The sequence below is a fragment of the Salvelinus alpinus genome, chromosome 11, assembly GCF_045679555.1.
Source record: "Salvelinus alpinus chromosome 11, SLU_Salpinus.1, whole genome shotgun sequence".
In the NCBI taxonomy this organism is placed as follows: Eukaryota; Metazoa; Chordata; class Actinopteri; order Salmoniformes; family Salmonidae; genus Salvelinus; species Salvelinus alpinus.
The window spans coordinates 42,305,182-42,330,809 of NC_092096.1; positions in this window are offsets into that span (position 1 = coordinate 42,305,182).

Consider the following 25,628-nt stretch of genomic DNA (forward strand, 5'->3'; position numbering starts at 1 on the left):
AGCCAGCCATGAGCGTCCAGAGCCGTCAGCCAGCCATGAGCGTCCAGAGCCGTCAGCTAGCCATGAGCGTCCAGAGCCGTCAGCTAGCCATGAGCGTCCAGAGCCGTCAGCCAGTCATGAGCTGCCCCTCAGCCCAGAGCTGCCATTTATCCAGAACTGCCCCTCAGTCCAGAGCTGTCTCTCTGTCCGGAGCTGCCCTTCAGTCCGGAGTTGCCCCTCTATCCTGAGCTACCTCTCTATCTTGACCTACCTCTCTGTCCTGAGCTATCTCTCTGTCCTGAGCTACCTTATCCCGGTGCTGCCCCTTGTCCCGGTGCTGCCCCTTATCTTAAGGTTACCATTTAAATTAAGTGGGTGTAATATGAGGGTGGTCATTCTAAGGGGGAGACGTAAGCTGGGATTGACTATGGTGGGGTGGGGACCTCGCCCAGAGCCTGAGCCACCACCGTGGTCAGACGCCCACCCAGACCCTCCCCTAGACTTTTGGTGGTGCGTTCGGAGTACGCACCTTGAGGGGGGGGGTTATGTCACGTTCCTGACCGGTTTTCTGTTATTTTGTATGTGTTTGACGGTCAGGGCGTGAGTTTGGGTGGGTAGTCTATGTTATGTGTTTCTATGTTTGTTAAAGGGTGACCTGATATGGTTCTCAATTAGAGGCAGGTGGTTTTCATTTCCTCTGATTGAGAGCCATATTAAGGTAGGTGTTTTCACATTGATTGTTGTGGGTGGTTGTCTCCTGTGTCAGTGTCTGTGTATGTTACGCCACACGGGACTGTTTCGGTTTGTTTGTTTGTTCGTTCGTTCGTTCGGTTTATGTAGTCTGTTCCTGTTTCATGCGTTCTTCGTGTCATGTAAGTTCTTATGTTCAGGTTCGTCTACGTCGTTTGTTATTTTTGTTAGTTATTCAAGTATAGTTTGTTTTTGTCTTGTTCAATAAATATCATGTCATATCACGAAGCTGCATTTTGGTTCAATCCCTGCTCCTCCTCTTCGGATGAAGAGGAACGCCGTTACAGGCATCTTCCCCAATATGTGGAACCAAGGACTGATCACCCCAATCCACAAAAGTGTAGACAAATTTGACCCCAACACCAACCTTGGGAGATTCCTCTGCATTATCATTAACAGCAGACTCGTACATTTCCTCAGCAAACACAATGTACTGAGCAATTGTCAAATTGGCTTTTTACCAAATTACTATACAAAAGACCACGTATTCACCCTGCACACCTTAATTGACAAACAAAAGAAAACAAAGGCAAAGTCTTCTCATGCTTTGTTGATTTCAAAAAATATTTCGACTCAATTTGGCACGAGGGCTTGCTACACAAATTGATGGAAAGTGGTGTTCCGGTTCCGGTTTGGAGCGAGTAGTCGCATTCCCGCTGGGCTCCCCAGGTAGTATTTCCATTTCATTTCATTTTCATTACAGTACAACGGTTTGATTTGTTTGATCTTAGCTAGCTACATAGCCGTCTTTGTATCAAAGATAATTGTGTAGTTATTGAGGTTCGCTAGCCAGCTATTTTCGTCGTAACGTCGTAACGTAACGTAACGTAGTCAACACTGCTAGCTAGCCAGCTAGCCACCGAATAGCAGCACTGCAGTAACGATTACATTACAACGGAACGACTTGATTAGTGTAGTGTAGTGTTAGCTAGCTACATAGTTGTCTTTGCTATCTTTGTATCTAAGATAATTGTGTAGCTTAGAGTAGTTTAGAGTAATTATTCGGTTAGCTTCGGTTAGCTTATTCGGTTAGTTAGCTAGCCAGCTATTTTCGTCCGCCGCGCTGCCGTTCTCCTACCTAGTCAACACTGCTAGCTAACACTGCTAACTAGCCAACTTCTACCGAATAGCAGCACTGTAGAAACTCACATTACAACTTACATTGCAACGGAACGACTTGATTAGCGTAGTGTTAGCTAGCTACATAGTTGTCTTTGCTGTCCTTGTATCCAAGATAATTGTGTAGTTTTGAGAAATTGTCGAGGTTACCTAGCCAGCTATAGGTTACCTAGCCAGCTACACTTTCAAACAGTCAACAACGCAGCCACTGCTAGCCAGCCTACTTCACCGCCAGCAGTACTATATCATTTTAGTCAATAAGATTTTATTTTATTTTTGCAACGTAAGCTTAACTTTCTGAACATTCGAGACGTGTAGTCCACTTGTCATTCTAATCTCCTTTGCATTAGCGTAGCCTCTTCTGTAGCCTGTCAACTATGTGTCTGTCTATCCCTCTTCTCTCCTCTCTGCACAGACCATACAAACGCTTCACACCGCGTGGCCGCCGCTACCCTAACCTGGTGGTTCCAGCGCGCACGACCCATGTGGAGTTCCAGGTCTCCGGCAGCCTCTGGAACTGCCGATCTGCGGCCAACAAGGCAGAGTTCATCTCAGCCTATGCGTCCCTCCAGTCCCTCGACTTCTTGGCACTGACGGAAACATGGATTACCACTGATAACACTGCTACTCCTACTGCTCTCTCCTCGTCTGCCCACGTGTTCTCGCACACCCCGAGAGCTTCTGGTCAGCGGGGTGGTGGCACTGGGATCCTCATCTCTCCCAAGTGGACATTCTCTCTTTCTCCCCTGACCCATCTGTCTATCGCCTCCTTTGAATTCCATGCTGTCACAGTTACCAGCCCTTTCAAGCTTAACATCCTTATCATTTATCGCCCTCCAGGTTCCCTTGGAGAGTTCATCAATGAGCTTGACGCCCTGATAAGTTCCTTTCCTGAGGATGGCTCACCTCTCACAGTTCTGGGTGACTTTAACCTCCCCACGTCTACCTTTGACTCATTCCTCTCTGCCTCCTTCTTTCCACTCCTCTCCTCTTTTGACCTCACCCTCTCACCTTCCCCCCCTACTCACAAGGCAGGCAATACGCTTGACCTCATCTTTACTAGATGCTGTTCTTCCACTAATCTCATTGCAACTCCCCTCCAAGTCTCCGACCACTACCTTGTATCCTTTTCCCTCTCGCTCTCATCCAACACTTCCCACACTGCCCCTACTCGGATGGTATCGCGCCGTCCCAACCTTCGCTCTCTCTCCCCCGCTACTCTCTCCTCTTCCATCCTATCATCTCTTCCCTCTGCTCAAACCTTCTCCAACCTATCTCCTGATTCTGCCTCCTCAACCCTCCTCTCCTCCCTTTCTGCATCCTTTGACTCTCTATGTCCCCTATCCTCCAGGCCGGCTCGGTCCTCCCCTCCTGCTCCGTGGCTCGACGACTCACTGCGAGCTCACAGAACAGGGCTCCGGGCAGCCGAGCGGAAATGGAGGAAAACTCGCCTCCCTGCGGACCTGGCATCCTTTCACTCCCTCCTCTCTACATTCTCCTCTTCTGTCTCTGCTGCTAAAGCCACTTTCTACCACTCTAAATTCCAAGCATCTGCCTCTAACCCTAGGAAGCTCTTTGCCACCTTCTCCTCCCTCCTGAATCCTCCTCCCCCTCCTCCCCCCTCCTCCCTCTCTGCGGATGACTTCGTCAACCATTTTGAAAAGAAGGTCGACGACATCCGATCCTCGTTTGCTAAGTCAAACGACACCGCTGGTTCTGCTCACACTGCCCTACCCTGTGCTTTGACCTCTTTCTCCCCTCTCTCTCCAGATGAAATCTCGCGTCTTGTGACGGCCGGCCGCCCAACAACCTGCCCGCTTGACCCTATCCCCTCCTCTCTTCTCCAGACCATTTCCGGAGACCTTCTCCCTTACCTCACCTCGCTCATCAACTCATCCTTGACCGCTGGCTACGTCCCTTCCGTCTTCAAGAGAGCGAGAGTTGCACCCCTTCTGAAAAAACCTACACTCGATCCCTCCGATGTCAACAACTACAGACCAGTATCCCTTCTTTCTTTTCTCTCCAAAACTCTTGAACGTGCCGTCCTTGGCCAGCTCTCCTGCTATCTCTCTCAGAATGACCTTCTTGATCCAAATCAGTCAGGTTTCAAGACTAGTCATTCAACTGAGACTGCTCTTCTCTGTGTCACGGAGGCGCTCCGCACTGCTAAAGCTAACTCTCTCTCCTCTGCTCTCATCCTTCTAGACCTATCGGCTGCCTTTGATACTGTGAACCATCAGATCCTCCTCTCCACCCTCTCCGAGCTGGGCATCTCCGGCACGGCCCACGCTTGGATTGCGTCCTACCTGACAGGTCGCTCCTACCAGGTGGCGTGGCGAGAATCTGTCTCCGCACCACGTGCTCTCACCACTGGTGTCCCCCAGGGCTCTGTTCTAGGCCCTCTCCTATTCTCGCTATACACCAAGTCACTTGGCTCTGTCATATCCTCACATGGTCTCTCCTATCATTGCTATGCAGACGACACACAATTAATCTTCTCCTTTCCCCCCTCTGATAACCAGGTGGCGAATCGCATCTCTGCATGTCTGGCAGACATATCAGTGTGGATGACGGATCACCACCTCAAGCTGAACCTCGGAAAGACGGAGCTGCTCTTCCTGCCGGGGAAGGACTGCCCGTTCCATGATCTCGCCATCACGGTTGACAACTCCATTGTGTCCTCCTCCCAGAGTGCTAAGAACCTTGGCGTGATCCTGGACAACACCCTGTCGTTCTCAACTCACATCAAGGCGGTGACCCGTTCCTGTAGGTTCATGCTCTACAACATTCGCAGAGTACGACCCTGCCTCACACAGGAAGCAGCGCAGGTCCTAATCCAGGCACTTGTCATCTCCACTCTGGACTACTGCAACTCGCTGTTGGCTGGGCTCCCTGCCTGTGCTATTAAACCCCTACAACTCATCCAGAACGCCGCAGCCCGTCTGGTGTTCAACCTTCCCAAGTTCTCTCACGTCACCCCGCTCCTCCGCTCTCTCCACTGGCTTCCAGTTGAAGCTCGCATCCGCTACAAGACCATGGTGCTTGCCTACGGAGCTGTGAGGGGAACGGCACCTCCGTACCTTCAGGCTCTGATCAGGCACTACACCCAAACAAGGGCACTGCGTTCATCCACCTCTGGCCTGCTCGCCTCCCTACCTCTGAGGAAGTACAGTTCCCGCTCAGCCCAGTCAAAACTGTTCGCTGCTCTGGCACCCCAATGGTGGAACAAACTCCCTTACGACGCCAGGTCAGCGGAGTCAATCACCACCTTCCGGAGACACCTGAAACCCCACCTCTTTAAGGAATACCTAGGATAGGATAAAGTAATCCGTCTAACCCCCCCCTCCCCCTTAAAAGAGTTAGATGCACTATTGTAAAGTGGTTGTTCCACTGGATATCATAAGGTGAATGCACCAATTTGTAAGTCGCTCTGGATAAGAGCGTCTGCTAAATGACTTAAATGTAAATGTAAATGGTGTTGGGGAAAACATATGACATTATAAAATCCATGTACACAAACAAGTGTGCAGTTAATATTGGCAAGAAACACACACATTTCTTTCCACAGGGCCGGGGGATGAGACAGGGATGCAGCTTAAGCCCCACCCTCTTCAACATATATATCAACGAATTTGCGAGGGGACTAAAACAGTCTGCAGCACCCGGCCTCACCCTACTAGAATCTGAAATCAATGTCTACTGTTTGCTGATGATCTGGTGTTTCTGTCCCCAACCAAGGAGGGCCAACAGCAGCACCTAGATCTTCTGCACATATTTCCCTCAGATTACACAGATCCACAAAGAATTCGAAAACAAATCCAATTTTGATAAACTCCCATTTCTATTGGGTGAAATACCACAGTGTGCCATCACAGCAGCAAGATTTGTGACCTGTTGCCACAAGAAAAAAACAACCAATGAAGAACAAACACCATTGTAAATAGGCCTCACTCCCCCCTATCTGAGATATCTACTGCAGCCCTCATCCTCCACATACAACACCCGTTCTGCCAGTCACATTCTGTTAAAGGTCCGCGAAGCACACACATCCCTGGGTCGCTCCTCTTTTCAGTTCGCTGCAGCTAGCGACTGGAATGAGCTGCAACAAACACTCAAACTGGACAGTTTTATCTCAATCTCTTCATTCAAAGACTTAATCATGGACACTCTTACTGACAGTTGTGGCTGCTTTGCGTGATGTATTGTTGTCTCTACCTTCTGGACCTTTGTGCTGTTGACTGTGCCCAATAATGTTTGTACCATGTTTTGTGCTGCTACTGTGTTGTCATGTGTTACTGCCTGGCTATGTTGTCTTAGGTCTCTCTTTATGTAGTGTTGTGTTGTCTCCCTTGTTGTGATGTGTCTTTAGTCCTATATTTATATATATATATATATATATATATATATATATATATATATATATATACTTTTTTTAAATCCCAGCCCCCGTCCCCGCAGGAGGCATTTTGCCTTTTGGTAGGTTGTCATTGTGTCACGTTCCTGACCGGTTTTCTGTTATTTTGTATGTGTTTGACGGTCAGGGCGTGAGTTTGGGTGGGTAGTCTATGTTATGTGTTTCTATGTTTGTTAAAGGGTGACCTGATATGGTTCTCAATTAGAGGCAGGTGGTTTTCATTTCCTCTGATTGAGAGCCATATTAAGGTAGGTGTTTTCACATTGATTGTTGTGGGTGGTTGTTTCCTGTGTCAGTGTTTGTTGCACCATACGGGACTGTATCGTTCGTTCGTTCGTTTTGTTTGTAGTCAGTACTGGTTCGTTCGTTCTTCGTTACGTGTAAGTTCGTAGTCCAGGTCTGTCTACTTCGTTTGTTTTGTATTGTTGTTCAAGAGTTTTCCGTCTTCGTCTGTTCCTTGTAATAAATAATATGTCATCATACCTCGCTGCACATTGGTCTTCTGATCCCTCTCTCCTCTCCTCGTCCGAGGAGGAGGAAGAGCTAGAGAATCGTTACACATTGTAAATAAGAATTTGTTCTTAACTGACGTGCCTAGTTAAATAAAGGTAAACAAATAAAACAAATATACAACCTATATTTAGGTTTATTTATTGTCCCTTTCGTACTTTAACTATTTGCACATCATTACAACACTGTATATATACATAATATGACATTTCAAATGTCTTTATTCTTTTGGTACTTTTGTAAGTGTATTGTTTACTGTTAATTTTTTATTGTTTATTTCACTTTTGTTTACTATCTATTTCACTTCCTTTGGCAATGTCAACATATGTTTCCCATGCCAATAAAAGCCCTTAAATTGAAATTGAATTGAGAGAGAGATTGAGAGAAAGAGAGAGGAGCATGACACTATTGGATTCCTCATCGAACCCTGTGCTGCATGTCTGATCTAAGAGCTGCAGGCTGTGTGTATGTGTGTGTGTTTGTATCACACACACACTAATTCAATGTGTGAGCAGTGAGCAGTGGTTCAGCCTGAGCAGAATGCTAATATAACACTGTGTCTGGGACTGGAATACACTCAGGCTTTCAGGCTTGGATTCTCAGACGTTAAATCGTAAAAACCTCAGTGTTGACAATACCAGATATACAGGTCTCTCTTGAAAAATAGATTTTATCTCAATGAGAATAACAGGTATAATTAAAGGTTAAATAAAAATAAATAAAAAAGACTATGGAATATACTGTATAACACATACGAGCATGATGGGGTTATGGTAAACTCTCTGCTAGTTGGTGAACAATTCATTATTTGACAGTATTTTATCTATGATAAGTATAACATGATAAAGTGAAGCCATTTTACTGTAATTAAATGGTTGCTGTGGTGAATGTTAACGTGATGTACAGTAGGCTGCTACGTCGTGTGGGAGGCTTGAGAGGAATTAAAGCATCTCAAAGCGGTAAATACATTTTAATTCATATATTTAGGTTTAAAATTGCCCCTGTTTCAGCCCCTTGTGACCATAAATAATCAGTATGTGCATTTCGTAACCTTTTCAATGTTAAGCGCTTTGTAAACAAGCACGAATCTCCGTTTAGAGGATTCGGGGAGAAAATGTCAACAACAGGTCATGAATATTCCTCAATCTGACTGTAAACATCTGTTGGCACTAAGAGGTCCCTTACCTGAGGCCCTGATGCAGTGTGTGTGTGTGTGTGTGAGAGAGAGAGAAGGGAGAGCGGCAGAGAGGGATGGAAGAGAAAAGAGAGAAGGAGAGAGGGAAAGCAAATCCTACCTTGGTCTGAAGGTGAGAGGGGCCCAGTGTGTGTGTGAGAGGGAGTTGGCCACTGCATACCAAATCACTCCTGCGACCGCCTGTCACTCTCCATCCATGATTGCATCCGTCACTCCTGGCTTCCCTCAATGGAGAGAGAGACAGAGAGAGTGGGGGGAGAGGGATAGAGAGAGCAAGAGGAAGACAGAGAGGGATAGAGAGGAGGAGTGAATGGATGGTTAGGAAAACGACACCCCATCATCCTAACACCTGCATGTCAAGACACTAGAGCTGATTAACCCCACAGCACAGGTAGACACACACCCACAACCACATAGGTGAAAGGTGTGGGCACATACTGTATGTCTGGTCTCCACCGCGAGGGCAGTGTGTTGACGGGAACAGGTACTGAGTTTAACCCAAACATGACTAACCGTCTCTCATAACTGTGATTCATGATAGAAAGAGAGACGGCATAGCACGAGACGAGACAGGTGGACGGAGTCCATTCATCCAGAGGAATACACACACACACACACACACACACACACACACAGTCTCAAATGTGCGTACGCGAATATGCACGGATACACACACACCCGCACGCCCCACGAGCGCACACACACTCACGCGCTACTATCCTCGCCACAGCAGACATCCATCAGGGAAGTCAAAGTTCAGGGCTTGGGCGGGGTTGTTCACAAAAGGAACTGGCCAAACTAGCCAATAAAAATAGACGGCTTTCAAACCAACCCAATGAAGTGGGAGAGCCTTCAAATCAGACCTATCGTTACTCATACATGAGACACACCTGCTCCACAGTTACAGGATGGATGGGGACAGATGGGGAAGCAGGCTTCTTTCCCAAACCTTTTATATTCCCTGGATTGGAGTCCAGTTCTGAATTGGTATTGTTAGAATTGTATGATACTACTGCTGAATTGTTAGATATTACTGCTGGATTGTTAGATACTACTGCTGAATTATTAGATACTACTGCTGGATTATTAGATACTACCGCTGAATTATTAGATACTACCGCTGAATTATTAGATACTACTGCTGAATTCGTAGATACTACCGCTGAATTATTAGATACTACTGCTGAATTCTTAGATACTACTGCTGGATTGTTAGATATTACTGCTGAATTCTTAGATACTACCGCTGAATTATTAGATACTACTGCTGGCATGTTAGATACTACTGCTGGCATGTTAGATATTACTGCTGAATTCTTAGATACTACCGCTGAATTATTAGATACTACTGCTGGATTGTTAGGTACTACTGCTGAATTCTTAGATACTACTGCTGAATTCTTAGATACTACCGCTGGATTGTTAGATACTACCGCTGAATTATTAGATACTACTGCTGAATTGTTAGATACTGCTGCTGGATTGTTAGATACTACTGTTGGATTGTTAGATACTACTGCTGGATTGTTAGATACTACTGCTGGATTGTTAGATACTACTGCTGGATGGTTAGATACTACTGTTGGATTGTTAGATACTACTGCTGAATTGTTAGATACTACTGCTGGATTGTTAGATACTACTGCTGGATTGTTAGATACTACTGCTGGATTGTTAGATACTACTGTTGGATTGTTAGATACTACTGCTGGATTGTTAGATACTACTGCTGAATTGTTAGATACTACTGCTGGATTGTTAGATACTACTGTTGGATTGTTAGATACTACTGCTGGATTGTTAGATACTACAGCTGAATTGTTAGATACTACTGCTGGATTGTGAGATAATACTGCTGAATTGTGAGATACTACTGCTGAATTGTGAGATACTACTGCTGAATTGTGAGATACTACTGTTGGATTGTTAGATACTACAGCTGAATTGTTAGATACTACAGTCACCGACCTTCTAGCCATCGCCGATCCACTTTTCATTTTCCATTGGTTTTGTCTTGTCTTCATCACACCTGGTTCCAATTCCATCAATTACATGTTGTGTATTTAACCCTCTGTTCCCCCCCCCCCCCATGTCCTTGTCCGTAATTGTTTGTTGTAGTGCTTGTGCATGATATGCTGGTATTTACCGGGTTTTGTTTGACCCATTTATTTTTATCCTTCTGTTTAATGTGGTTTATGGTTGTTAAACACAACCGTTGTAAATCAGTTTCTGCTCTCCTGCGCCTGACTTCTCTGCCGCCAGTAGCATCGCATTACAGTTAGATACTACTGCTGAATTGTTAGATACTACTGCTGAGTTGTGAGATACTACTGCTGAATTGTGAGATACTACTGCTGAATTGTTAGATACTACTGCTGGATTGTGAGATAATACTGCTGAATTGTGAGATACTACTGCTGAATTGTGAGATACTACTGCTGAATTGTGAGATACTACTGCTGAATTGTGAGATACTACTGCTGAATTGTGAGATACTACTGCTGGATTGTGAGATACTACTGCTGAATTGTGAGATACTACTGCTGAATTGTGAGATACTACTGCTGAATTGTGAGATACTACTGCTGAATTGTGAGATACTACTGCTGAATTGTGAGATACTACTGCTGAATTGTTAGATACTACTGCTGAATTGTGAGATACTACTGCTGAATTGTGAGATACTACTGCTGAATTGTGAGATACTACTGCTGAATTGTGAGATACTACTGCTGAATTGTGAGATACTACTGCTGAATTGTGAGATACTACTGCTGAATTGTGAGATACTACTGCTGAATTGTGAGATAATACTACTGCACTGTTGGAGATAGGAACACAAGCATTTCGCTACACCCGCAATAACAACTGCTAAATATGTGTATGTGACCGATTTGATTATGAATAGCTCCAAAACACATTTGCCAAAGCAACATGTTTTTTCTCTCTCTCAAACAGAAAGCAATTTTTCCACAAATGTGTTTCTTTCAGTCTCAATTCTTGGGGTTGGAGTCGTGTGTAAACAAATCGGTTGCGAGGCACATTGCCACAAGTCTAAGGCTTTTTAACTGCTCCCACTCCTTTGAAGTCACACGTTTTCCTCATTATCCTTAATTCATGCATCAGGTTTTGGACCGCTGATCGTAGTCAGTAAAAATAAGAAACCCATCTCTAAAGCTTAGGGGTAATACAGCATGTTTATAGTTAATGCTTTGATACAGCTACAAAGCTGTGTGTGTGTGTGAACTGGGCTTGGGCAAACGACAGAGAACAGGCGCAGGGACACAGAGGATTTTCAACATGAGGTCAAAACACACATCTGGGACCGTGTTTGTGTGTACATGTAGCTATGTTTGAGGCCATCACCTTTTTGCCTTAGAATTCCCAACAGAGTGCCTCTACAACACATCTCAAACACTCAGTTCTAAGACCTGTGTACCGCGGTCATAAAACATGTCAGAAGAGAGCTCACGAGCAGTCATGTTAATCAGACACGTTTCAGACACACAGTAGATGTAGTCCTCCTTACATGATGACATAAAGATAGAGGTCGTTGCAGTATCTAACTCAGGTAAAGACCGCTCCATTTGGTTGACGGATAGAGTCTCCGTGTTCCTCTCGATGTTAGGAAGTCTCCAGAAACCCCTTTGATCTTCCAGCCAGGCTTTCAGCAGGATCTAATGAACTATCTCAGCTTTGGGTCCGTGTAGCACTCAGTTAGATAACAGCCAGGGTATTAAGGGTATTATTCTATAATTAGTCATTAGTCTCTTGAATGTGTCATTACTGTGTTTTTCACTCCCTGCTTCGCTGAGATGATCTGTCAAATGTAACACAGCGGTTGATGAGATTATTGCAGCGATTTGATTTGCGTCCAGTTAGCCCTAGAGGTGTACACACACCGACATGGAAATATACACACACACACACACCACAGACCTAATCATTTTCTGTCTGTATTGAATCATTTCTTTCATGCTCTCCTAAGATAGCAGATAGACACTGCAACCTGGCACACACCCATCTGACCCTGTGTTTAATTAAATAACTGCCTTTAAAGTGAATCTCTCTCACACACAGTTCTGTAAAGTATGGTTACTATCTGGGCTGCTAGTGCCATTGAATACAACATACAGCCATATCTCTCTCTCTCTCTCTCTCTCTCTCTCTCTCTCTCTCTCTCTCTTTCTCCCCCCACCTCTCTCTCTCTCTCCCCCCACCTCTCTCTCTTTCTCTCTCCCTCTCTCTCTCTCTCCCCTCCTTGACACAGACCTCCAGCAGCATTGCTATCAGTCAGTCCTCTGTCCCCTCACCCTGAATAACAGTCACTTATTGGGGAATTAGTTTCAGTTCAGAGGATCGCCGAGTTCCTCCAAATTAACTTGGTGAGGCTAAGGCCCCTAGCACAGACAGACACGATGAGACATCAACTGCAGAAATACTTTAAATTGCTCGAGTAACCTCAGATAACACCCACGTTCTATTTGCTTAAGCGAGACATATAGCCCAAGATATTGTGGTTATGATAATATCGTTGGTATTCATTGAATTCAAATTACCATATTTATGAATGTATGATCAGGCTACTAAAGTTAGGTACTACCCCATAATGAGGTGTGTATCCTCATATAATTGTATGTGTGTGTACTTCTCATTTCGCTCTGTAAGGTCTAACCAGGGTTTTAATTTACAATTCCTTCTGAGCACAACAAAGCTTAGTGTTGCTGGAGCAGATTCACCATACAGAGTCCCTTCTATGTACCCGGACAACAATACCTCACAGTGCTGAAAATGTAGATTCAATCTTTGGGGTCGAGATAATCAAAGCAGCAGTAAAACATTACAGTAGATACATGCAGCAATGCATCACTTTCTGGCTCTCGGGTGGGAATGCAATTTGAATTCCTCGCTCGTACCTCGGACGACACAGACAACTGTAATTACTTTATTTCAGTCCTAAAGTAATTTCCTGGACCACTCAGGCACACATGACACATATTAATGAGAGGAGACTTGATCAGCCAATCTTCCAGCTTATCAGAAATATTGTATGAGAGCCAATAAAATACAGAGGGTATCATACCAGAGCTCACAGGGACACACACATGTGGATGGTTTTGCAACCATTCCATTGGTTCCATGGCACCAAACAAGCTCAATCAAGCCCAAATGAAGTATTATTTCAAGTCAAATTTGAGCCCAGGCCTGTTGACTAGTATGTGTAGTCTGTACATCAGCAAGCTCTCAAAGGCTAAGAACACAGAAGTTATTAGCTCCTAGTAACTGCAAAAAGGGAACCACAGCAGAGGTATAATGCCGCTGTAGTCAAGCCAGCTGAGACTCAACACACCGCCACTATGGAGGGTCACACCTCCCCCTCTCACCAACTAATGGTGATGAGAAATCCACAGCTGCATTGTGGAGAGGAGAGTCGATTAGGCTGTGAGAGAGACACCAACAACACAAATACAGATTCACCGCCAAACACTCGGGGCCAGTGTTAAAAGCATCTCGGAGTAGGAGTGCTGATCTGAGATGACTTTAACCATTTAGATCTTTATGAATAACATTACATGGAGACGCGGGACCTGAGCCTAGATCAGCACTCCTGCTCTGAGATGCTTTATGGATACGAACCCAGGACCGGATGACTTGGATCCACTAATCCGCTATTAGGTCATACATGCTAAAGGTTGGATACACAAGTCTAATAGGTGGATTGCTACCTCAGATGATTGTGACTTCCGCTTTGAATAACTGTATTCCCTGTACAAAATCTTTAACACAGAATTAAATATCATTGATTCTATAGCGCCAGGGGAACCACTGAGAGAACATCTTAAATTAAATTTAGCCGCTTGTCAAGACGTTTTGGGTCGATAGATGAATTTTAATGTTTGACTCCAGAGGGTCGATGCTTAACTCTTCCTCCCTTTGAAGAAGATTTACCTTGCATTTCATATTTCCAATGCATCTGAATATGGCTTTGGCTCTAATTTTCCCAAACATTACACTTGCAACAACCTACAGGCCAGTGTCAGGCACAATTTCTGTCGTTTAAGAAAACAAAAAATGTGCAGAACATTGTGAAATTGTGCATGACTAATACAATTTACCCTGATAGCTGGTTAATGCGAGGTAAAAAGCTACAGTATAAAAAGTGACATCAGTTGCAGAAAACCTCTCTTTTCTTCTCAGTCTCTTATTTTCCAGCTCATTTGGCCCTCGACATTGATCTTTCCGCAGTCTATTAATCCAGAGAAACGCTTTAGGTCTGACACACAAAGACACTTGCTGAGCTCCTCAGGCAGGACAGGATTCCCTCACAAGTAGTTTCTTAAACTACTTTGCTGCTTGAGTGTAGTCACGCGCACTGGTTTTCTCAAGTATGAACTACATAGTCATTGTTTTGAGTAACAGCCTCAAAACAAGTCAGCCGATGACTGGCTGGGTGCTCTTCACATGGAAGACTCCTGAGTAAAAACAGGATAAAATAGAGAGGGGAGAGGTGAAGGAGCAGGAGAGAGGAGGGAGGACAAGAGGGAGGGAGAGAGAGAAATATATGTTGTTTCAGTTTTTGAAAGGGTGAGGGCAGAGTGGTGTTGGAGAGTTGTAGAGAAGAAACATGTCTTCAATACTGAACACAGAGGAGAGGTCTGCAGAAGCACAGATTGACAATAAGAGATAACAGACCTCTTCTTTCTTCCTCTCTCCTGTACTAAACAGGGAACCAGACCACGGTCAGAGGAGGGGAGAGGGGAGCATGGTTACAGCCAGAGATTGACCACATATCATGGGCTGCCCTTAGATCCTCACACACACACACACACACACACACACACACACACACACACACACACACACACACACACACACACACACACACACACACACACACACACACACACACACACACACACACACACACACACACACACACACACACACGAGGACAGACACATAAACATATCCTTTTTAGTATTCCATGGCTGGGTGGATATGTCGGTAAGCAACGACAGTATCCTGAGGTATCCTGTATGTCTATGCAAGCATGCATAGACATACGCACCTTATCTCACACTCCCACTGTCCTCGGGGGGATAAGCAAACCTGCATACCGATGGGGCAGCGAGAGGCCCTGATTGACACACACACACACACAGGATACCGCAGATACTGTCGGCATTGCTTACCAACATCTATCTCCACCCAGCCAATACCAAGAAGGAATATGTTTGTGTCTGTCCGTACATGCATATGTGCGTGTGTGTGTGTGCGTGCAGTTGGTGTGCATATGTGTGTTGTGTGGACTGATTAGAGTGCATTCGATAGAGCACACTATCCACATACATCCATGTGTGTGCGCACGTGCGTGTGTTTACTAGGGATTGAAGATAACTGGGCAGTGGAGATAACAAGGCTGATTAAGATGCGTAATCATTTAATTTCCATGTTTGTCTCCCAAGGCAACGTGTAGATGTCTTTATAGACGCCTAATCTCTAGAGATGAATAAAACATGGCATCTTAGAAGGTGTGAATCTGGTGTAATGTGAGTAATGGGCTACGAGTGTAGCTGTGGGCTGTATTGTCTCGGGTGGCAGTTGATGAGACACCACAGGAAACCACTGAGGCAGAACGTTCAACACTCTTCAAGACCCCTGGGTGAGAACAGAATATGGTGAAGCTAACCTGATGTTCCTAATTAGTTGCGAAAGCAATGCTATTTCTCAATGTTTAGAGGCAACTTCCACCTGAGATTAAGACCAGCCCACACAGTGTTCTCCAGTCCAAGGCCTTGTGTTGCTGCTAATTTGCATGCCCCTGAACTCCTGCCTTGACTTCCCTTTACCCTGCAATCCCTCTCCTACCCCCTCATGTACTGCTTTATATCTCTCCTTATCCGCCCTCCTATATCCCTTTCTCTCTCTCCCTGCTCTGTAAAGTAACATGTTGGATCAATGGGGCTTTTAGCCTGGGAGGCTGGAGAAGAAACGGTCCTGTTTTGCATGAGCCCATCTGTGAGAAGTGGAATAGGGCAGTTTAGCCCCTTCACAGGCCATAACACCCCCCCTCCACTCCTCTTCCATTTCTCCTAGCTTACTTTGGGGCCAGTCCCATGAAGCAGACTGGCAATTTACACCTCCCTGTTCATCTCCATCCCTCTCTCTATCCCTGTAACACATCTCCCTCCCTTCCTCCAGCCTCTATCTACAGTACACACACACACACACACACACACACACACACACACACACACACACACACACACACACACACACACACACACACACACACACACACACACACACACACACACACACACACACACACACACACACACACACACACACACCACACACACACACACACCGATCCTGCCTCTGTTATTTGCATACAGCTTCGCCATGAGGTGAGAGTCAAACACTTCCTCAAACGGCCACGCCAGTATTTCAGCTTCACATTACACTGCTATACAGTCATATCTGAACTGACCAACGGTGGATGACTTGGGTGTTACAGGCATAGAATTAGAATGACTATGATTATAGAGCTATAGCTAGAGAGACGTAGAGTGCGTTTGTAATGTTCTTTGGCCATCTACTCTGATTTCAGAGCACTCTCGTCTGAGTGTGATAGAGTGCAGAATAACTGATGAATTTACGAACGCTCAACACCCGTTGAATATGGCCGGTGTCAGTAAATGTCGGCATGAAAGCTTAAATTGTTGCCAGCAGCACAGCACTGGATAACATGAAAACAGCCTAACCAGCTCTGCTAGGGAGAGTAAAATGGTCAGAGTGAGGTGTTCTCTCATTTGTGTCTGGAAGTAGCTAGCCAACGTTAGCCAGGTGCTTGGGTGCTTGACTGCCGTTGTGAGGTCAGAATGCTTGGATCAACCCTACTCCTCGGCCAGAGCGTCCGAGGCGAAACGCGAAACGCTCTGAACTTATGAAAGGACAATATGAGAACGCTCTGAATTTACGAACGCACGCGAATGCACTCTGAGCGCACTCCAGATTGAATTTTACGAACACACCCATAGATGATAACCTTGGTGTTCCCGTGTGTTGTCGTTCAATGCTAAAAAAGTAGTGTGCTTGAATACTAATGTAGGCTGATGAGGAAAACATTCCCACAGAAGGGTGAGTGAATGACAGCCCGAGAGGGAATATGTGTTGGGAATGTTGAATCACCTAAAAGACACTTTAACCTGTTCCCAATGGATTGTGAATTCCTTCGTGAATTCCTTGGCAACTCCTATACACACACGTTGTGCAGATCCATAACACCACGCACGCACGCACACGGACACACACCCCACACACACACTACTACTGCTAAGCCATTACTCCCTAATCAATCCGGTGGTATAGAGCATCTGGCTCTAACATGATTCATATCAGACAGAGCAGGCTGAACAGCTGCTGAGGAAAGCAGAGAACGAGAGAGAGAAACATTGCTAATCATTCTCACTGTAATTGGCTTTTCCTAATGGTGTTGTTGGTGGAAATATTTACAGCAGAAAAACACACTGCTGCAGTTTTAAATCAGCACTGATACACGTTAGCATGGATGTGTTTGTGTGGTTTGTATCAAATTAAATAAAATTGTATTTGTCACATGCGCCGAATACAACAGGTGTAGACCTTACAGTGAAATGTTCACTTACAATCCTTTAACCAACAATGCAGTTTTAAGAAAAATAAGTGAGTAATAACAAATAGTTAAAGAGCAGCAGTAAAATAACAGTAGCGAGGCTATATACAGTGCCTTGTAAAAGTATTCACCACCCTTGGCATTTTTCCTATTTTGTTGCATTACAACATGTCATTTAAATTGATTTTTATTTGGATTTCATGTAATGGACATACACAAATAGTCAAAATTGGTGAAGTGAAATTTAAAAAATAACTTGTTTCAAAAAATGTGAAAACACAAAAAACGGAAAAGTGCTATGAAGCCCCTAAATAAGATCTGGTGCAACCAATTACCTTCAGAAGTCACATAATTAGTTAAATAAAGTGTCACATGATCTGTCACGGGATCTCAGTATATATACACCTGATCTGAAAGGCCCCAGAGTCTGCAACACCACTAAGCAAGGGGCACCACCAAGCAAGCGGCACTATGAAGACCAAGGAGCTCTCCAAGCAGGTCAAGGACAAAGTTGTGGAGAAGTACAGACCAGGGTTGGGTTAAGAAAAAATATCAGAAACTTTGAACTTCGCAAAGAGCACCATTAAACCCATTATAAAAAAATTGAAAGAATATGGCACCACAACAAACCTGCCAAGAGAGGGCCGCCCACCAAAACTCACGGACCAGGCAAGGAGGGCATTCATCAGAGGCAACAAAGAGACCAAAGATAACCCTGAAGGAGCTGCAAAGCTGTCCATAGGACCACCTTAAGCCTTACACTCCACAGAGCTGGGGTTTATGGAAGAGTGGCCAGAAAAAAGGCATTGCTTAAAGAAAAAAATAAGCCAACACGTTTGGTGTTCGCCAAAAGGCATGTGGGAGACTCCCCAAACATATGGAAGAAGGCACTCTGGTCAGATGAGACTAAAATTTAGCTTTTTGGCCATCAAGGAAAATGCTACGTCTGGCGCAAACAGAACACCTCTCATCACCCCAAGCATCATGCTGTGGGTATGTTTTTCATCGGCAGGGACTGGGAAACTGGTCAGAATTGAAGGAATGATGGATGGCACTAAATACAGGGAAATTCTTGAGGGAAACCTGTTTCAATCTTCCAGAGATTTGAGACTGGGACAGAGGTTCACCTTCTAGCAGGACAATGACCCTAAGCATACTGCTAAAGCAACACTCGAGTGGTTTAAGGGGAAACATTTAAATGTCTTGGAATGGCCTAGTCAAAGCCCAGACCTCAATCCAATTGAGAATCTGTGGTATGACCTAAAGATTGCTGTACACCAGCGGAACCCATCCAACTTGAAGGAGCTGGAGCAGTTTTGCCTTGAAGAATGGGCAAAAATCCCAGTGGTTAGATGTGCTAAGCTTATAGAGACATTGACATTGACTTTGGGGGGGGGGGGGGGGTGAATAGTTATGCAATATTTTGCATCTTCAAAGTGGTAGGCATGTTGTGTAAATCAAATGATACAAACCCCCCAAAAATCCATTTTAATTCCAGGTTGTAAGCCAACAAAATAGAAAAAATGCCAAGGGGGGTGAATACTTTCGCAAGCCACTGTACAAGGGGTACCGGTACAGATTCAATGTGCAGGGGCAACGGTTAGTCAAGGTAATTGAGGTAATATGTACATGTAGGTACTAGAGTGGCTATGCATATGGTGCTGAAGAAGTAAACAAGTCTTGCTCTTTGTATCCAAGGAAACCGGTGTGGGTGTGTATGTGCTTGTGTGTGTTTGTACTGTATGACAGGCCATGTCAAATAGATCTGTCCATCACCACACATTGGTATGTTTGCTGTCCGCCTTTTGTTTGTGTTAAACACACAGTCTCGAAGAATGTACGCTCTCTGGTCGCACTCAAATAACCCCACTCTTTTCTTTGCATGACAAGATGGTGGAACTTCTGTAAGCCAAGCAGTAACGTTTCCACATCGAGGGGCGTGTGTGTGTCTCGGGAGAGACTTTGCGGTCACAGTAGTCACGTGTGGTCATGTAGACATGACAGACAGTGCCTCTAAGTGTCTAGACACCAAATATCAGGAACCTCTTTCTACAGAACTCCAGTCTTGACCCATTCCCGAGTGTGGGGGAGTTGCTTGTGCTTTGGCATAGGATACTTCATTTTAGAGTATGTTGTCATGAGCTTCAGGACAAATTACAAATGACACCCTATATTAAGTGCATGTCACGCCCTGACTTTAGTTATATTTGCTTTCTTTATTATTTGGTTAGGTCAGGGTGTGACAAGGGGTGGTTTGTTTAGTTTTTGTATTGTCTAGGGTTTTTGTCTTGTCTAGGGTTTTTTTGTTATCTATGGGGATTTGGTATTGTCTAGGGGTTGTAGGTTTATGGTGGCCTGAGTGGGTACCCAATCAGAGACAGCTGTTTATCGTTGTCTCTGATTGGGGAGCCTATTTAGGTTGCCATTTTCCATGTTGGTTTGGTGGGTAGTTGTCCATGTTTAGTTGCCTGTGAGCACTACGTTGGCGTCACGTTTAGTTTGTTAGTTAAGTGTTCTTCGTTGAATTAAAAGATGTATTCCAATCGCGCTGCACCTTGGTCCACTCCTTTAAACGGCCGTGACAGAACTACCCACCAAAAAAGGACCAAGCAGCGTGGAGGAGAGGACTGGACATGGGAGGACATCCTGGACGGCAAGGGATCCTACACATGGGAGGAGATCCTGGCTGGAAGGGATCGCCTCCCATGGGAACAGGTGGAGGCAGCCAGGAGAGCGGCAGCAGCTGGAAAGGGGAACCAGCAGTACGAGGGAACACGGCTGGCAAGGAAGCCTGAGAGGCAACCCCCCCCCCCCAAAAAATGGGGGGGAACACGGGGAGTGTGGCAGAGTCAGGTTGGAGACCTGAGCCAACTCCCCGTGCTTACCGTGGCGAGCATGGGACTGGTCAGGCCCCGTGCTATGGGGTGATGCTCACGGTGTCGAGGCGGGGCATTCACAGGCCGGTGTGCTCGGTGCCAGCGTCATGCATTTGCCGGGTGGAAGCTGGCATCCAGCCAGAACGGGTGGGGCCAGCTCTGCGCTCGAGACCGCCGGTACGCCCTCACGGCCCAGTGTATCCGGTGCCTCGGCCAAGGACAAGGCCTCCTGCATGTCTCCCCATCCTGGTGAGTCCGGTGCCTTCTCCCAGAGCCAGGCCTCCTGTGTGTCTCTCTATTCCAGTGATGATCCATGGCAAGAAGCCTCCAGTGATGATCCATGGCACGAGGCCTCCAGCGACGCCCTTCAGTCTGGAGCCTCCAGCGACGCCCTCCTGTCTGGAGCTGCCGGAGTCTCCCTCCTGTCCGGAGCTGCCGGAGTCTCCCTCCTGTCCGGGGCCCGCTTCACGTTTAGTTTGTTAGTTAAGTTTTGTTCGTTGAATTAAAAGATGTATTCCAATCGCGCTGCACCTTGGTCCACTCCTTTAAACGGCCGTGACAGTGCACTACTTTTGGCAGCCACATAGGCTCAGTCAAAAGTAGTGTACTACATTTGGGCGACACTGAGTGACATTTAAGACGGAGTCGGAGACTCACGTGGAGGTGATCTGTACAGATAAGCACTGCTTCTGGGCTCAACACCAGCCATATCCCCTCTCCTGTCTCATCTCTCCATAGAGAGATCCTGTTGTCAACAACATAACACTGCCTGTCAGTGTCATCACCTCTTAACCACAATGCAACAATACATGTCACTTCCCATTGCGCATGACAACAAGCTTTTGACTGCCAAGGGGTTGTGCAGGACTGGGACTACTGATCTGCTGTTACCGACTGATGATTCTTTTCATGTAGAGCTGAGAGACTTTAACCTGTATTACCAGGGAACAAACACAAGCACTCAAGGAGGATAAGAGAATGATCCCTTTTTCTTTGACTGATGAAGCAGCAACAATAGCGCTGGATTTAGTGTACTGTGAGGAATATATTGCCACAAATTCAGGTGGTAGCCCCTACTGGGACTTGAACCCAGGTCCAGCTACTATCAAGCCAACACCTTAACCATTACACCAAGAGGTCCAAACTTCTTGATAATGGCTCTAGCTTTAGACTTTACCGTGAAATGCTTGGTTACGAGCCCTTCCCAACGACGCAGTGTAAAATAAATAATAATAATAATAGTAACACATGAGGAATACACAAGAATGGAGCTTTACACCAGGGAGTACCAGATCAATGTGCAGAGGTACAAGGTATTTGAGGTAGATATGTACATTTAGGCAGGGTAAAGTGACTAGGCATCCGGATAGATAATAATAAGAGTGAAAAGAGAGTGTGGTTTTACACTACAAATGTAGTGTAAAAGTGTGTGTACATGTGTGTAATGTGTATGCATGTGTTGTGTGTTTGTGTTGTGTCAGTATGCGTGTTTGGGGTATGTTTTGTACACTACTGCTACTCTGTTATTTATCTATGCAAAGTCACTTCACCCCTACCTACATGTACAAATTACCTCTAACCTGTACCCCCGCACACTGACTCGGTACCGTTACCCCTTGTATATAGCCTCGTTATTGTTATGTTATTTTGTTACTTTTATTTTTTACTTTTGTTTATTTGGTCAATATTTTCTTAACTCTTCTTGAACTGCACTGTTGGTTAAGGGCTTGTAAGTAACCATTCACAGTAAGGTCTACACTTGTTGTATTCGGCACGTGACAAATACAGTTTGATTTATTTTGAATTGATTCATTAAAAATTATCCGTAATCATGGTAGCATCCACATTAATGTAGAAGTGTTTAAAATGATATTAATCATATTATTTACAAAAAAAGTTTTTTTCTAATATATGTACGTATATGTCACGCCCTGATCTGTTTCACCTGTCCTTGTTATTGTCTCCACCCCCTCCAGGTGTCGCTTATTTTCCCCAGTGTATTTATCCCTGTGTTTCCAGTCTCTCTGTGCCAGTTCATCTGGTATGTTTAGTCAAGTCAACCAGTGTGTTTTTCCCCGTACTCCTTTTGCTATTCTCCTTTTTCTAGTCCTCCCAGTTTTGACCCTGGCCTGTTTCTGGACTCTGTACCTGCCTGCCTGACAATTCTGCCTGCATTGACCACGAGCCTGTCTGCCACTCTGTACCTCCTGGACTCTGATCTGGTTTTGACCTTTTCGCCTGTCCATGACCATTCTCTTGCCTACCCCTTTGGATTATTAAACATTGTAAGACTCCAACCATCTGCCTCCTGTGTCTGCATCTGGGTCTCGCCTTGTGCCTTGATAGTATATTTTTTACACCAAATACAAACATAAACATACAAACAAAAACTTACAGACGCACACAAACAACAACTACATCTCTCCTGGCCAGACCCGCATGCTGACACCCCCATCCCTAGTGTCTGCATTATTGTTTGCCACTTGACCTTAAATTGTACCAATTTGTTTTTCTCAGTCGCCCATGCAATTTCAATATTTCAATAATAAATATTTTCATTGTGCTAATGATTGCAGATTAGTTTATTTCCATGTTTTCAACATACGTTTGAATTTTAATATACATGGATTGTGTATGTGTGCCATTCAGAGGGTGAATGGGCAAGACAAAATATTTAAGTGCCTTTAAAAAAAAATGTTACCTATATTTAACCAGCCAACTTGACACAACTGTGGGAAGCATTGGAGTCAACATGGGCCAGCATCCCTGTGGAACTCTTTCAATTCCTTGTAGAGTCCATGCCCTCTCGAAATGAGGCTGTACTGAGGTCAAAAGAGGGGGGTGCAAATAAAAATGTAGGTGTTCTTAATGTTTTGTCGTAGTGGGCTTTCTTGTCTGCACTTATTGATGAAGCCTGTGACGCAGCGGTCTAAGGCACTGCATCTCAGTGCTAGAGGTGTCACTACATACACCCTGGTTCGAATCCAGGCTGTATCACAACCGGCCGTGATTGGGAGTCCCATAGGGTGGTGCACAATTGGCCCAGCGTCGTCCGGGTTTGGTCGGTGTAGGGCGTCATTGTAAATAAGAATTTGCTCTTAACTGACTTGCCTAGTTAAATAACAAATAGTTACGGATGAGAACTTTCTTAGTAGATAAAAGGGTCTGCAGTTTACCATGAGGTATTCTATATCGGGTGAGCAAAAGCTCCAGACGTCCTTCACACCAGAAGAAACACACTCTTCCTCCTTCCAAAGCCCCCGTCTGATCCTGGCGCTGTATGGCGAATTCACCTAGTACTACGTGCATAGCATCATCATCCAGCCACATTTCAGTAAGACATATCATATTTCAGCTTATCAAGTCTCTCTGATAGGAGACTCTCGAATTAAGCTCATCGATCTTATTCCCGAGTGACTGGACATTTGCAAATTAATAGGGTCCGGTATGAAAAGTGGAACAGCTGAGTCGGAGTTAAAGTCGTATTTGGAAGTCAAAATCAAGGTTAGTAACCTTCTGATGCCCAGAAGTGTTTGGCGGTCATATGGGATAATAGTATGAACTTTCTGGGCAGGAAAATAAAAAATGAACACGATAAAAGTCACTATATAGCTATATAAGTTGCGTTGGAACTCGTAAGATGTCACCCTTCTCTGTTGGCGCCATCTTGATTTTCACAAGCTTCCTTACTGCCACTCCATACTATTGACATCAAGTTCCTTAGCTTGACTAGCTAGCTTCACTCCATACCATTGACATCAAGTTCCATTCCTCACCTAGTTAGCTTCACTCATTGACATTATAGATGTGACGATAGTTGTGTCTATATACTGTAGGTATTGGTTGAATTCAAATCTGTTAAATTCAAATCTCCCTACTATCATATCTAAGCCAATATGACACCAATCTCGATGAAAATGAGCAAATCAACTTGAATGAAGATAAACAATACACTCCCGCCCCTCGTCATGAGCTGTCCGTCCGTCACCGAGAACCACATTCTGGATTTTTCTAACAGGGTCGTTCGCAATTGAGTTTTAAGAGTATTTCTTGTGGCTACCTAGCTCAAATTCTAGACGTTAGATTAAAACCAGACTTGAACGTCCATAAAGTGCACATTTCTGTCCATTAAGAAACAATGATGTGCTACCTTTTTGTAGCATTTCTGACAATGACTGTTTGAGAAGATTTGAATCCTAAGCAACCTGCCTACACATAATTTGAAGTACAATAGCAACATAGCTACTGTAGTAGGTCAAAGCTATGTGATGGAAAACCTTGGTAGAGCATGGGTAGAATAGGCAGTGTGGTACTTGTGAATTTCAAACCAAACCAATGCCTATGCTCACTTAAAAATATTTGTATTTAGCTTCACTCCATATCATCAACTAACTATAGGCTCAGTGCTTATTAGCCTGCTTAGCCCTGGCCTGTTTCCTCAGCAGTGTTATACAATAATGGTTCCTACAGGAAATATCCTGTCACCACAAATATTAATTAAATTGGGGGAAGATTAATGGAGTTGCGCGCCCATTATGACCCCTTATGTAAATAGAGAAATTACATAGACTAATTTTGCAGTGGTACTGAGTGGTACAAATGCCCTACACACGCTCCCTATTCTCTCCTCTTGTTAAGAGCTAATTTCCCCCTTTAACTAAAGCCTCTCTACACACCATGGCTAATCATAGCTCTCTCTTTTGTTATCATGCGTGAGATTCAAAGTGAAATTGGAGGGCAATTGACTGTCCGCGGTGGTCAAAGAGATGTTCTTAATCTTAACATGTTTTTGCCCACTGTCCAGGGACATTAAGAATGATTGTATTAAGACTTGGAGGGGAAACGCTATTGGAGTCAAGGATATTATTCAGCTCTGGGATTCTTCTTTGTTTGACATTTTCCTTTTATATTTTGTATGTACATGTACACTATATATACAAAAGTATGTGGACACCCCTTCAAATGAGTGGATTCGGCTTTTTCAGCCACACCCGTTGATGACAGGTGTATAAAATTGAGCACAAAGCCATGCAATCTCCATAGACAAACATTAGCAGTAGACTGGCCTTACAGGAGAGGCCAGTGACTTTCAACGTGGCACCGTCATAGGATGCCACCTTACCAACA